Here is a 12,380-nt window from a genome sequence, read left to right as displayed (position 1 = left end):
AGAAACCTCCTAGAGATGGATACAGAATGTGAAAAAGTGAAGATATCTCAAATATTTAAATGACTGTTCTCCATGAAAATTCTGAAAATAATGGTGTTGAAGAAAAGATCAATATTTTATATATACATTTCTAAAATTATATAAATTACAACTGTAATTACAAAATGTAATAAACTGTTCTTTCATATCTTTCAGTCTAGAAAGTGTTTTTTTAGGATCATACGTACGTATATGTATGTATTTATTTGTATATGTGTGTGTGTAATACTGATCTGAAGACAATTATATTTATATAGATAGAAAAAAATTTAACAATCCAATTGACTGTAGAAGAGTGCTATAGCGGGATCTTCGCATTCGGAAGTATTAAGACATCCGAATTTATCAAGAAGTTGTAACATTGGGATCTCGAATGTTTTCTAAATACATAATTTCCTCCAAGTGATAACCACCGTTAAAATAGCCAAGACGACACAATCTATCGAGTAGTTTTCTATCATCAGAAGGAATATCGTAATCCTCTGATTGATAATCATACAACGTATCCTTCTTATCTGTGAGTGACAATTCTCTTTGATTTCGGTAGGCGTTCCTTTTGGTGTCTCGTTCAAACTCCACGTGCTTCCACTTTTTTCTATCACGTCTGTGTCACATATTTCTTGATCTTTTGTATCCTAATATTAAGCATAAATAAAAATTCAGAAAAAAACGTAGTCAAGAAATGCAGGAAAAATAAAATAAAATCATTTCAATCATGAATAGTTCATTAAAACCTTTTCTTCAAGGATAATATTATTTATAATAGAAATATACTGAATAGAGCTATACTTTACTATAAATTTTGGAATAAATTTATCTCAATAGATCGATTTTGCTCATAAAATTGGAAAGGTGCATTACAATCAAATAAATACGTTCCAAGTATGATACATATTCACATCACAACAGTAAATTATAGTAAGATGAAACTTACTAATGATAAACGTCCATATGCCATTGGTATATATCGTACGTATGTGTGCAATTGTAGGAGCAAATGATTTTTTAATAGCCATATAATTATCTTTACTAATTGCGTTTGTTGATGTGGTTGGCTTAAAGGATTCAACTTTTGGCTAATGGAAGTTGGCAAGGAGAAGTCATTGATGACCTAAAAAAAAAAAAATGTACAATATATTCTTATTTGTCTTTAATAACTATAAATTTAAAAATACATTAGGGTTAAATAATTACACACGTTAATATACATATCAATTTGTAAGGTAACAAGCTTGGAATTAATATATATAGATCTAACAATAATAAAACAAAAATAGCTATATAGAATATATGCATATATACTTGAAGTAAGCAAACTCCAGGGAAATGTTCGGAAAAAGAATCTAGTAACTGGCTGGTCAAAATAGCATCAGAAGAGATAACATAGACGTTGCTTTCACAAACGGGTAAATTATTGTAGCTTTTGCCCAGTAAATTAAATGACCAGTTAACTGAAACACTTGCGCCAGCGTCAGATCCGAATTAGCCGCTAAAGTTTGTAAGCTTTTCAATGGATTGTACATTTGAATCAAACGTTTAAGTGCCGGAGAGCAGTCTATTTGTAAAGATTCTAGCAAGTCTAACGGCTCCGTTACAAAAGTATGCCGTGATAAGGGTCTTAAACTGTTCAAAACATCTGCAAAAGAAATAATACTAAGTAACAATAATATTAAGTTTGTATGTTTTAAATTTTATATTACACACATACATACATATATCTAGAGAAAGAAGGGAGGAGGGAGGGAAGAAGAGAGAGAAAGCAACTACATATGCGTAATCCAACTAAAGTTAAAGATAATTAATCTCAAAACTGAATAGAAAATTCCATAATTAACAAAGAGTATCTACTTTAAACACACATACATACATTAAGAAAGGATTATAGGAGAATCTTTTATATAAAAAAAGTTTTATTTAAAATTATTTACTTACTTAAATATTTTTACTGTCTAATAATGTTACATTATTTCTCACATGATAGCATCAAATAGTTTTTAAATTTATTAGCCAAATATGTAAAAAAATAGTAAGTATACTTGTCATATTACTTTCCATATACTATGAGATCATTACTTTTTTTTCCTCTTTTTCTTTACATGTTTTATATGGTCTTATATGGATAACCACAAGAGAACGATATATATTCAAATCTTTCAAGAATGACAGCAATTTTGTATCATATAAAAAAAACTAAAAAATTATTGTTATAAACTATTGGAACATATTTTCTTCTTTCTGGGAATGTTTGCTTTCTTCTACATCTTAAGATTATAAATTTTCTATTCAATTATAAGTTAACACATTTTCATTCAATTGCTTAGAAATTTGATATTATGTAACAAACCTAATCTATAATCTCAGGATCGATAAGTAGACCTTTTTTATGTGATTGATGAACTTTTGAGGAAGACAGAAGCGCACCTGAATCCACTTGTAATCATGATATTGACTATGCCAAAGTTGCTAAGATTACTAAAGACAGATTTAAACCACGTGGCCAGTGAGCTTCGTTGAAGGATTAATTCATATGGTGATTCATTCACAATCACTTTCACCTTCAGATCTAAAAATATATATATATATATATATATATATATATATATGTACACACACACACACACACATATACAAACAACACACACACACACACACACACACGATAAATTATACTATATTATACAATTATAAGAAAATATTAAGAATGATCATATTTACCTTCCAGCAATTTCATCATGGCGTAGAGACCATTATTTTTATTTCATCAGTCAGAAAGCCACATCTTCTTTCTTCATGTCTCAATGCTATGCCTAATCTAAGCACGTCAAAATGCAAATTCCGTGTATCGTAATCATTCTGCATATGTGTGGAAATTTACATTACCTTTTGCTTAGGTCATAGTAACATCTCACTATCGAATGACTTGCTTGTGCTTGCAATGCAAAGAACTATATTGAAAAGCATAGAAGAATTCACTTCCTTTAAACCACGGGAGAGAACTAAGTTGGATGTCCAACAAACCGGACATCATTTACTTTCAATTCGAATTTTGTTCGCATAATTCAGGTTTAACAGCAAATAAAGTAGACAGAACTTCGTCTGTTAAACCAGTTAAAATTTCCATTATTTATGTTTGACGTTGGAAATGGCAAAGACTGTTGAATAAAATAAATTTATTTATTATTACAAATTATGACTAAATATTATATATTTATACCATGAATGACACAATAAATAATATCGTCGAAAATTTTCCACGAATATTAAAATAAGATTATATGCTATAAGTAACATACTTGCAACAAATCTTCCATATTCGTTAGCGAATAAGGGTTTTTTCGTTTAGTGTATTGACTCGAATCTCTCACGTGATTCGTCATGTGTGGATATCGAAATAATAATCTGTCACCCTTACTATCGCTTTTTACCAAATTATACTCAGTGGATGGATTTCCATGTTTCACAATCAATAATATAGTCTCAATAAAATTAGTATTAAAATTTAAATATATCTCGGGTATGGTCGGGTAGAGGTTATTAACGCTATTTAACGATATAAAACTTTTCGACACCATTCGTGGATCTAGAGCAATAAACTAGAGATTGAGGGCCGGTTCCACAACTCGAGTTAATCCGAGTTTAATACGTCAAACTGGATTCTGATTGGTCCATTCGCTACTTAAACTTGGATTAACTGGATTGTGGAACTGGGCCTGCGGGCCGCTTCGAACAAACTCCGATTTGTCCAGATCTACAATAGATAACTTAAGCCTTAAGAAATTGACCAATCACAGTCGAACATACTCTTCATACTTGACTGTGATTGGTCAATCTCATAATGGCTCCTGCAGACCAGCGCGATGGCGCGACACGCAATGCGCGATATGCGACGAATCGCGAGAATAGGATTTCCACCTATTACATAGGGTGCTTTCCAGCAAGCAACACAGGCGACACCGTGTCGCTACAGTGTCGACACAGGTGCTTTCCAACTACGACCACAAGTCGACACAATCGTACACAGCAAAAATGCTGTGTTCGCCTGTGTCGTCGTTTTGTAGCACCCCAGTGAGTGCCAACATAACATTTCATATTTGGTATCATTAATTTTTTAAGAATGGTATATGCGTGATATTGCGTCCAAAAGACATCTAAAAGACGACTTAAAGACATCTAGACGTCTTTAAGACGACATAATGTTGTGTGGGAACGTTCTGAAAAATTTAGACCTAGTGACAACTATTAAAAGTGACTGCCCTGCACTCTAGTGGCAAAATAAAATAGCTAAAAAGCGTTCCAGCTACAAGTCGACACTGGTGTAACACTGTGTCACACAGTGTATCACGTGTTACCATAGCTGGAAAGCACCCATAAACGCGATGCGCGATTACGAGCCCTAACCTTAAGTGCCAATAATGAACAACAAACAATGCAAGCAGTTTTTGCTTCTATTATTCTATTTTATATTATTTAATATTATATAAATATATTTATTTAAACTAACTATTTATACTCAATTATATTTACCGTGTCAGATAGTTCCAACTCGAGATATTCATAATAGGCAGCCTTCGCGCATGCGCGGCAGTTCTCGCGCCTGATTGGGAGTCTACACGCATGCGCGGCAGTCCTCGCGCCTGATTGGGAGTCTCGGCGCATGCGCAGCAGTCCTAAATGTAAATATATATACAAATTTTATTTGTATATATCGATAAGAAATATATACAAATAACATTCATTCTTTAAAAAAATATCTAAAATTAGTACCCGCATTTTCTATTGTTTCTCTATAATATATATTGATTAACTATCATGTGCACTGTATGTTATTTCATTACAATCGGTATCTATTAAGCAAAAATTATGTAATTTAATAACAAAAATATTGGGCAAATAAATAATATATAAATGATTTTATTCGTTAAATGATTAGTACAATTGCTTCTAATGTATCTGTTCTAAATCGTAAAGCATTTTTTTCCAACTTGCACCAATATATTTTGCATACGTATATTTACAACAATTGTCATTGCAGAGATTGTGTTTCGACAGTTCGGATATCTACAAGCATACTGTAGCAAGAAGAGTAATTTTATGCAACTTCAATTATATAAACTTTACATCAAATTTGTTTCTATAATATAAAACAAAATACTAACACACTTTATTTAAGTATTTGCTCTAAATTATGCTGTCATTCTGCAGGGCAAGTATCATAAGTGTTTAGATATATCAGCATATGACGTTACGCTTTTGTGCATCAGCAGGATTTTTTCCTTTCAGATAATAAATGTTTCTATTAAACAATATATGTACACATATGTATAGAGCAAAAGAAACAAGTATAGTGCGCATATGGGTGTAACTGTATGTGTACACATCTTGCGATACATTCCATATACTCTTTAACAAAATTAAAATATTAATTTGTATAATAGGAAGAAAAAATATGTAGGCAAGATAATGAAATCTTTATGTAACGTAATGTAACAATATTATAATATTAATTAATAAGTAATCTTGAAAAATGTACTGTAAAACGATTATTTTGAAGAGTTTTTGAAACAAGTAGGTTCTCCAATCAGTTTGAATCTATTTTAGTTAAAAATATCAGCAGATCATCTATTTCAATGATTTTAGATATATTATAGAGAGGAAAATACTGAATAGCCTTTAATAAACATTAAATATTATTTATTTTTAATTTCGAAATTGTCAGTAGATATATATAGAGAATTAAAGTCCTTTAATAGAAAGTCGCTCTAAATTGTTGGATGTTTTAGATACAAAGTAAGGTCCAAGATTTTTAGCTTAAAAACAAATTCAAAATTATATTCATATTACTTGATACAAGTTTTATTTGTATTATTACCAAAATTGCAAATATTTAAATTAAATTTAGATGAGATTATGAGCAATATGACCATACATATTAATTTTACGTTAATATTAGTATTCTCATATTCTGTACTCATTTAAACAAATTTATTTTAATAAAAACAAATTTATTTTAATAAAAACTTTAATTTATTTGTTTAATTAATTATAATTATTATATATTTGAAATAAATTGGAAATCTTAAAGTTTTTTCTTTTTAAGTGACAGGAAAAGGATGTAATTCGTAAAAGTGCCCTTATCCAAATATAAGATTTACTATACTAATGTAATATTTCCATACAATATTGTTACATAAACTTTGTGTAGAAATATCTTTAGAATATATATAAAGAGTTATTATGGCAAACATAGCTTACATTACTCACTTTTCCAATTCCAAAATATGTCACAAGAGCAAGACACGGTGTCGCAAGAGAGAAAATTAATAAGTGTCTGCTTATTTTCTTACTTTCTATCTACACTTTCACGAAGAAGAAATGACACAAGTCCAAATGCAGCTGGCGCCTATAAAAAACAATTTAATGTTTAACGATAAAAAAAATTGATAAGCTAATTATATTAACTTACATTTTTTATTAAGTGCTTGTTAATTCATTTCTGAAACATTGTATATAACCCTCTTACTTTGTGTAACATTATTGCGAAGAAAAACTAAGACACTTCGACATCAGTTTGAAATGTAGTAGCAGCAGCTCCCAATGCAACACCGCCAATCAACTAGCAGCATCTACTATAAGACCTAAAGTTGCTGTAATACTTTTCTTGTCTTCCTCCACTTTTTCTGGCTGAACATTGATCAATTAAAAGCATAAACCAAGTACTAAACTAATTCCAATTAAAGTATGTAAATTGCCTGTAAAAAAAGAAAAAAGAACAGGAATACTATTAATTAGATGTTAATTTCATGAAATGTGGCAATCAGTAAACATGCAATTGCATACTATATGAACCTTTTCCAGTTTAGTAATACCATCCACAGTAAATAATGCTCTTACACCCTCAGGTATAGTCAGGTATAATCGCTAGCGCAGTACCAACAAGGAGTCCTGCTCCTAATATTGAAACTAATTGTAACTTGTCCTATGGAAAACATATTGCACGTAAATTACAAGATACAATGAATTCTGATATACACCTATTATATACATACATAATTTTATATTACATAAAATATTCTTCTTCACTTCTGTATCTTACTTCTTCTGATAAATTTATTTAACTTAATGGCAGTGATCCAGCTCCAAGACAAAATCCAACAAACATAACAAGAGAAAGCATCCATAGCATTGCTCTCTCCTCCATTTTTATTTAATTATTTAATACTGATGGCAATTTATTTTTAATTTTTAACATTATTATATACATCAATATATATAATATACATCTTAGACATTATGACATTAGGTATTTGACTAGCAATATTAAATTATAAATTTGCAATTATATATATTGATCTATGATGTCGATGTAATAATTTTTTCGACAGATCAAAATATAAGTAAGATATTCGATGATTTATATACAATAATCATTGAATCGATTAATTAAACCACAAAGGTCGACAAGATCGACAGTACCAGGTATCTTCAGACCAGGTAATTCCTACATCTCGGAGCATAGACGTATGTTACATATATAGATGGAGCGTTATATTTATTACATAAAAGGACCGTCTCCAATGGAGGAATAAAGGTGCAATTTCATTGTCGCTAAAAGGTAGCGTCAACCATTGGTTGAACAAAGAAGTAAGTAGTTGCTTCATTGTTCAATCAATGGCTGACGCTACGCATTTTAGCGCCAACGAAATTTAAACCTTTAAACCTTTAAATTTGCAATTTCGCGCATGTTCGGCAGTCCTCGCGCCTGTTTGGGAGCTTTCACGCATGAGCGGCAGTTCTCGCGCCTGATTGGACGTCTTCGCGCGTCCGCGGCAGGCCTCGCGCCTGATTGGGAGTCTTGGCGGCGCGCACGGCAGTTCTCGCGCCTGATTGGACGTCTTCGCGCACGCACGGCAGTCCTCGCTCCTGATTGGGAGTCTTCGCGCGTCCGCGTCCGTTCTCGCGCCTGATTGGCGCGTGCAGTCTTGCGCGGCAGTTCTGAATGTCCTAAATATATATACAAGTGTTATTTGTACATATCGATAGGAAATATATACACAAACAACATTCATTCTTTAAAAAAATATCTAAAATTAGTACCCGCATTTTCTATTGTTTCTCTATAATATATATTGATTAATCTATCTTGTGCACTGTATGTTATTTCATTACAATCGGTGTCTGTTAAGGAAAAATTACGTAATTTAATAACAGGAATATTGGGCAAATAAATAATATATAAATGATTTTACTCGTTAAATAATTAGTACAATTGCTTCTAATGCATCTGTTCTAAATCGTAAAGCATTTTTTTCCAACTAGCACCATTATATGCTTTGCATACATATATTTACAACAATTGTATATTGCAGAGATTGCGTCTCGACAGTTTGGATATCTGCAAGCATACTGTAGCAAGAAGAGTAATTTTATGCAACTTCAATTATATAAACTTTACATCAAATTTGTTTCTATAATATAAAACAAAATACTAACACACTTTATTTAAGTATTTTCCTTTATCTAAATTATGTCATTCTGTAGGGCAAGTATCATAAGTGTTTAGATATATCAGTATATGACGTTACGCTTTTGTGCATCAGCAGGAACATTTTTTCCTTTCAGATAATAAATGTTTCTATTAAACAATACGCATATGTATACAGCAAAAGAAACAAGTATAGTGCGCATATGGGGTGTAACTGTATGTGTACACATCTTGCGATACATTCCATATACTCTTTAACAAAATTAAAATATTAATTTGTATAATAGGAAGAAAAAATATGTAGGCAAGATAATGAAATCTTTATCTAACGTAATGTAACAATATTATAATATTAATTAATAAGTAATCTTGAAAAATGTACTGTAAAACGATTATTTTGAAGAGTTTTTAAAACAAGTAGGTTCTCCAATCAGTTTCAATCTATTTTAGTTAAAAATATCAGCAGATCATCTATTTCAATGATTTTAGATATATTATAGAAAGGAAAATACTGAATAGTCTTTAATAAACATTAAATATTATTTATTTTTAATTTCGAAATTGTCAGTAGATATATATATAGAGAATTAAAGTCCTTTAATAGAAAGTCCCTCTAAATTGTTGGATGTTTTAGATACAAAGTAAGGTCCAAGATTTTTAGCTTAAAAATAAATTCAAAATTATATTCATATTACTTGATACAAGTTTTACTTGTATTATTACCAAAATTGCAAATATTTAAATTAAATTTAGATGAGATTATGAGCAATATGACCATACATATTAATTTTACGTTAATATTAGTATTCTCATATTCTGTACTCATTTAAACAAATTTATTTTAATAAAAACTTTAATTTATTTGTTATTAATTAATTATAATTATTATTTATTTGAAATAAATTGGAAATCTTAAAGTTTTCTTCTTTTTAAGTGACAGGAAAAGGATGTAATTCGTAAAAGTGCCTTCATCCAAATATAAGATTTACTATACTAATGTAATATTTCCATACAATATTGTTACATAAACTTTGTGTAGAAATATCTTTAGAATATATATAAAGAGTTATTATGGCTAAACATAGCTTACATTACTCACTCACATTACTTTTCCAATTCCAAAATATGTCACAAGTGCAAGACACGGTGCCGCAAGTGAGAAAATTAATAAGTGTCTGCTTATTTTCTTACTTTCTATCTACACCTTCATGAAGAAGAAATTGACACAAGTCCAAATGCATCTGGCGCCTATAAAATATAATTTAATGTTCAGCGATAAAAAAAATTGATAAACTAATTATATTAACTTATACATATTTTATAAGCGCTTGTTAATTCATTTCTGAAACATTGTATATAACCTCCTTACCTTGTGTAACATTATTGCGAAGAAAAACTAAGACACTTCGACATCAGCTTGAGATGTAGTAGCAGCAGCTCCCAATGCAACACCGCCAATCAACTAGCAGCATCTACTATAAGACCTAAGGTTGCTGTAATACTTTTCTTGTCTTCCTCCACTTTTTCTGGCTGAACATTGATCAATTAAAAGCATAAACCAAGTACTAAACTAATTCCAAGTTAAAGTATGTAAATTGCCTGTAAAAAAAGAAAAAAGAACAGGAATACTATTAATCAGATGTTACTTTCATGAAATATGGTAATCAGTAAACATGCAATTGCACTATACTACTATATGAACCTTTTTCATTAATAATACCATCCACAGTAAATAATGCTCTTACACCCTCAGGTACAGTCAGGTATAATCGCTAGCGCAGTACCAACAAGGAGTCCTGCTCCTAATATTGAAACTAATTGTAACTTGTGCTATGGAAAACATATTGCACGTAAATTACAAGATACAATGAATTCTGATATACACCTATTATATACATACATAATTTTATATTACATAAAATATTCTTCTTCACTTCTATATCTTACTTCTTCTGATAAATTTATTTAACTTAATGGCAGTGATCCAGCTCCAAGACAAGATCCAACAAACATAACAAGAGAAAGCATCCAGAGATAGCATTGCTCTCTCCTCCATTTTTATTTAATTATTTAATACTGATGGCAATTTATTTTTAATTTTTAACATTATCATATACATCAATATATATAATATACATTCTTAGACATTATGACATTAGGCATTTGACTAGCAATATTAAATTATAAATTTTCAATTATATATATTGATCTATAATGTCAATGTAATAATTTTTTCGACAGATCAAAATATAAGTAAGATATTCGATGATTTATATACAATAATCATTGAATCGATTAATTAAACCACAAACGTCGACAAGATCGACAGTACTTCAGAACAGGTAATTCCTACATCTCGGAGCATAGACGTATTACGTATACAGATGGAGCATTATATTTATTACATAAAAGGACCGTCTGGAGGACAATGGAGGAATAAAGGAAGATAATTTCATTGTCTCTAAAAGGTAACGTCAACCATTGGTTGAACAAAGAAGTAAGTACTTGCTTCATTGTTCAACCAATGGCTGACGCTACATTTTAGCGCCAACGAAATTTTAAACCTTTAAACCTTTAAATTTGCAATTTCGCGCAATGTTCGGCAGTCCTCGCGAGTGATTGGGAGTCTTGGCGGCGTACGCGGCAGTCCTCGCTCCTGATTGGCAGTCTTCGCGCGTCCGCGGCAGTCCTCGCTCCTGATTGGGAGTCTTCGTACATACGTGATAGCCTTCGCGCGTCATTGGGAGTCTTCTCGCATGCGCGGAAGTCTACGAACGTGATTGGGAGTCTTAGCACATGAGTGGCAGCTTTCGCGCGTCATTGAGTGTCTTCTCGCATGCGCGGCAGTCTTCGCACGTGATTGGGATGCTTGTCGCATGCGCGGCAGACTTCGCACGTGATTGGGATTCTTCTCGCATGCGCGGCAGTCTTCGCACGTGATTGGGAGTCTTCGCGCGTCATTGGGAGTCTTCTCGCATGCGCGGCAGTCTTCGCATGTGATTGGGAGTCTTCGCGCATACGTGATAGCATTTGCGCGTCATTGGGAGTCTTCTCGCATGCGCCGCAGTCTTCGCACGTGATTGGGAGGCCTGTCGCATGCGCGGCAGTCTTAGTACGTGATTGGATGGCTTCGCGCGTGCGTAGCAGCTGTCGCACGTCATTGGTAGTCTTCTCGCATGCGCGGCAGTCTTCGGACGTGATTGGGAGTTTTCTCGCAAGGGCGGCAGTCTTCGCATGTGATTGGGAGTCTTCGCGCATACGTGATAGCATTTGCGCGTTATTGGGAGTCTTCTCGCATGCGCGGCAGTCTTCGCACGTGATTGGGAGGCCTGTCGCATGCGCGGCAGTCTTAGTACGTGATTGGATGGCTTCGCGCGTGCGTAGCAGCTGTCGCACGTCATTGGTAGTCTTCTCGCATGCGCGGCAGTCTTCGGACGTGATTGGGAGTTTTCTCGCAAGGGCGGCAGTCTTCGCATGTGATTGGGAGTCTTCGCGCATACGTGATAGCATTTGCGCGTTATTGGGAGTCTTCTCGCATGCGCGGCAGTCTTCGCACGTGATTGGGAGTCTTCTCGCATGCGCGGCAGTCTTCGCACGTGATTGGGAGTCCTCGCACATACGGCATAGCCTTCGCGCGTCATTGGGAGTCTTCTCGCATGCGCGGCTGTCTTTGCATGTGATTGGGAGTCTTCGCGCATACGGGATAGCCCTGCGCGTCATTGGGAGTCTTCTCGCATGCGCAGCAGTCTTCGCACGTGATTGGGATTCTTCGCGCGTGCGTAGCAGCTGTCGCGCGACATTGGGAGTCTTCTCGCATGCGCGGCAGTCTTCGGACGTGATTGGGAATCTTCGCGCATGC

At 33.2% G+C, this 12,380-nt stretch overlaps 2 pseudogenes; both read right to left on the bottom strand.

The window, feature by feature from the left end:
- Positions 1–307: 307 nt before the first annotated feature.
- On the bottom strand, positions 308–3,519 carry LOC112639077 (annotated as a pseudogene).
- Positions 3,520–6,894: 3,375 nt separating this feature from the next.
- LOC112639074 lies at positions 6,895–12,146 on the bottom strand (annotated as a pseudogene).
- Between the last annotated feature and the right edge of the window lie 234 nt (positions 12,147–12,380).

This window comes from Camponotus floridanus, unplaced genomic scaffold (genome assembly GCF_003227725.1).
Source record: "Camponotus floridanus strain SB8 unplaced genomic scaffold, Cflo_v7.5 scaffold456, whole genome shotgun sequence".
In the NCBI taxonomy this organism is placed as follows: Eukaryota; Metazoa; Arthropoda; class Insecta; order Hymenoptera; family Formicidae; genus Camponotus; species Camponotus floridanus.
Note: the sequence above shows the minus strand (reverse complement) of the source record. Positions and strands in the feature narration are given on the sequence as shown.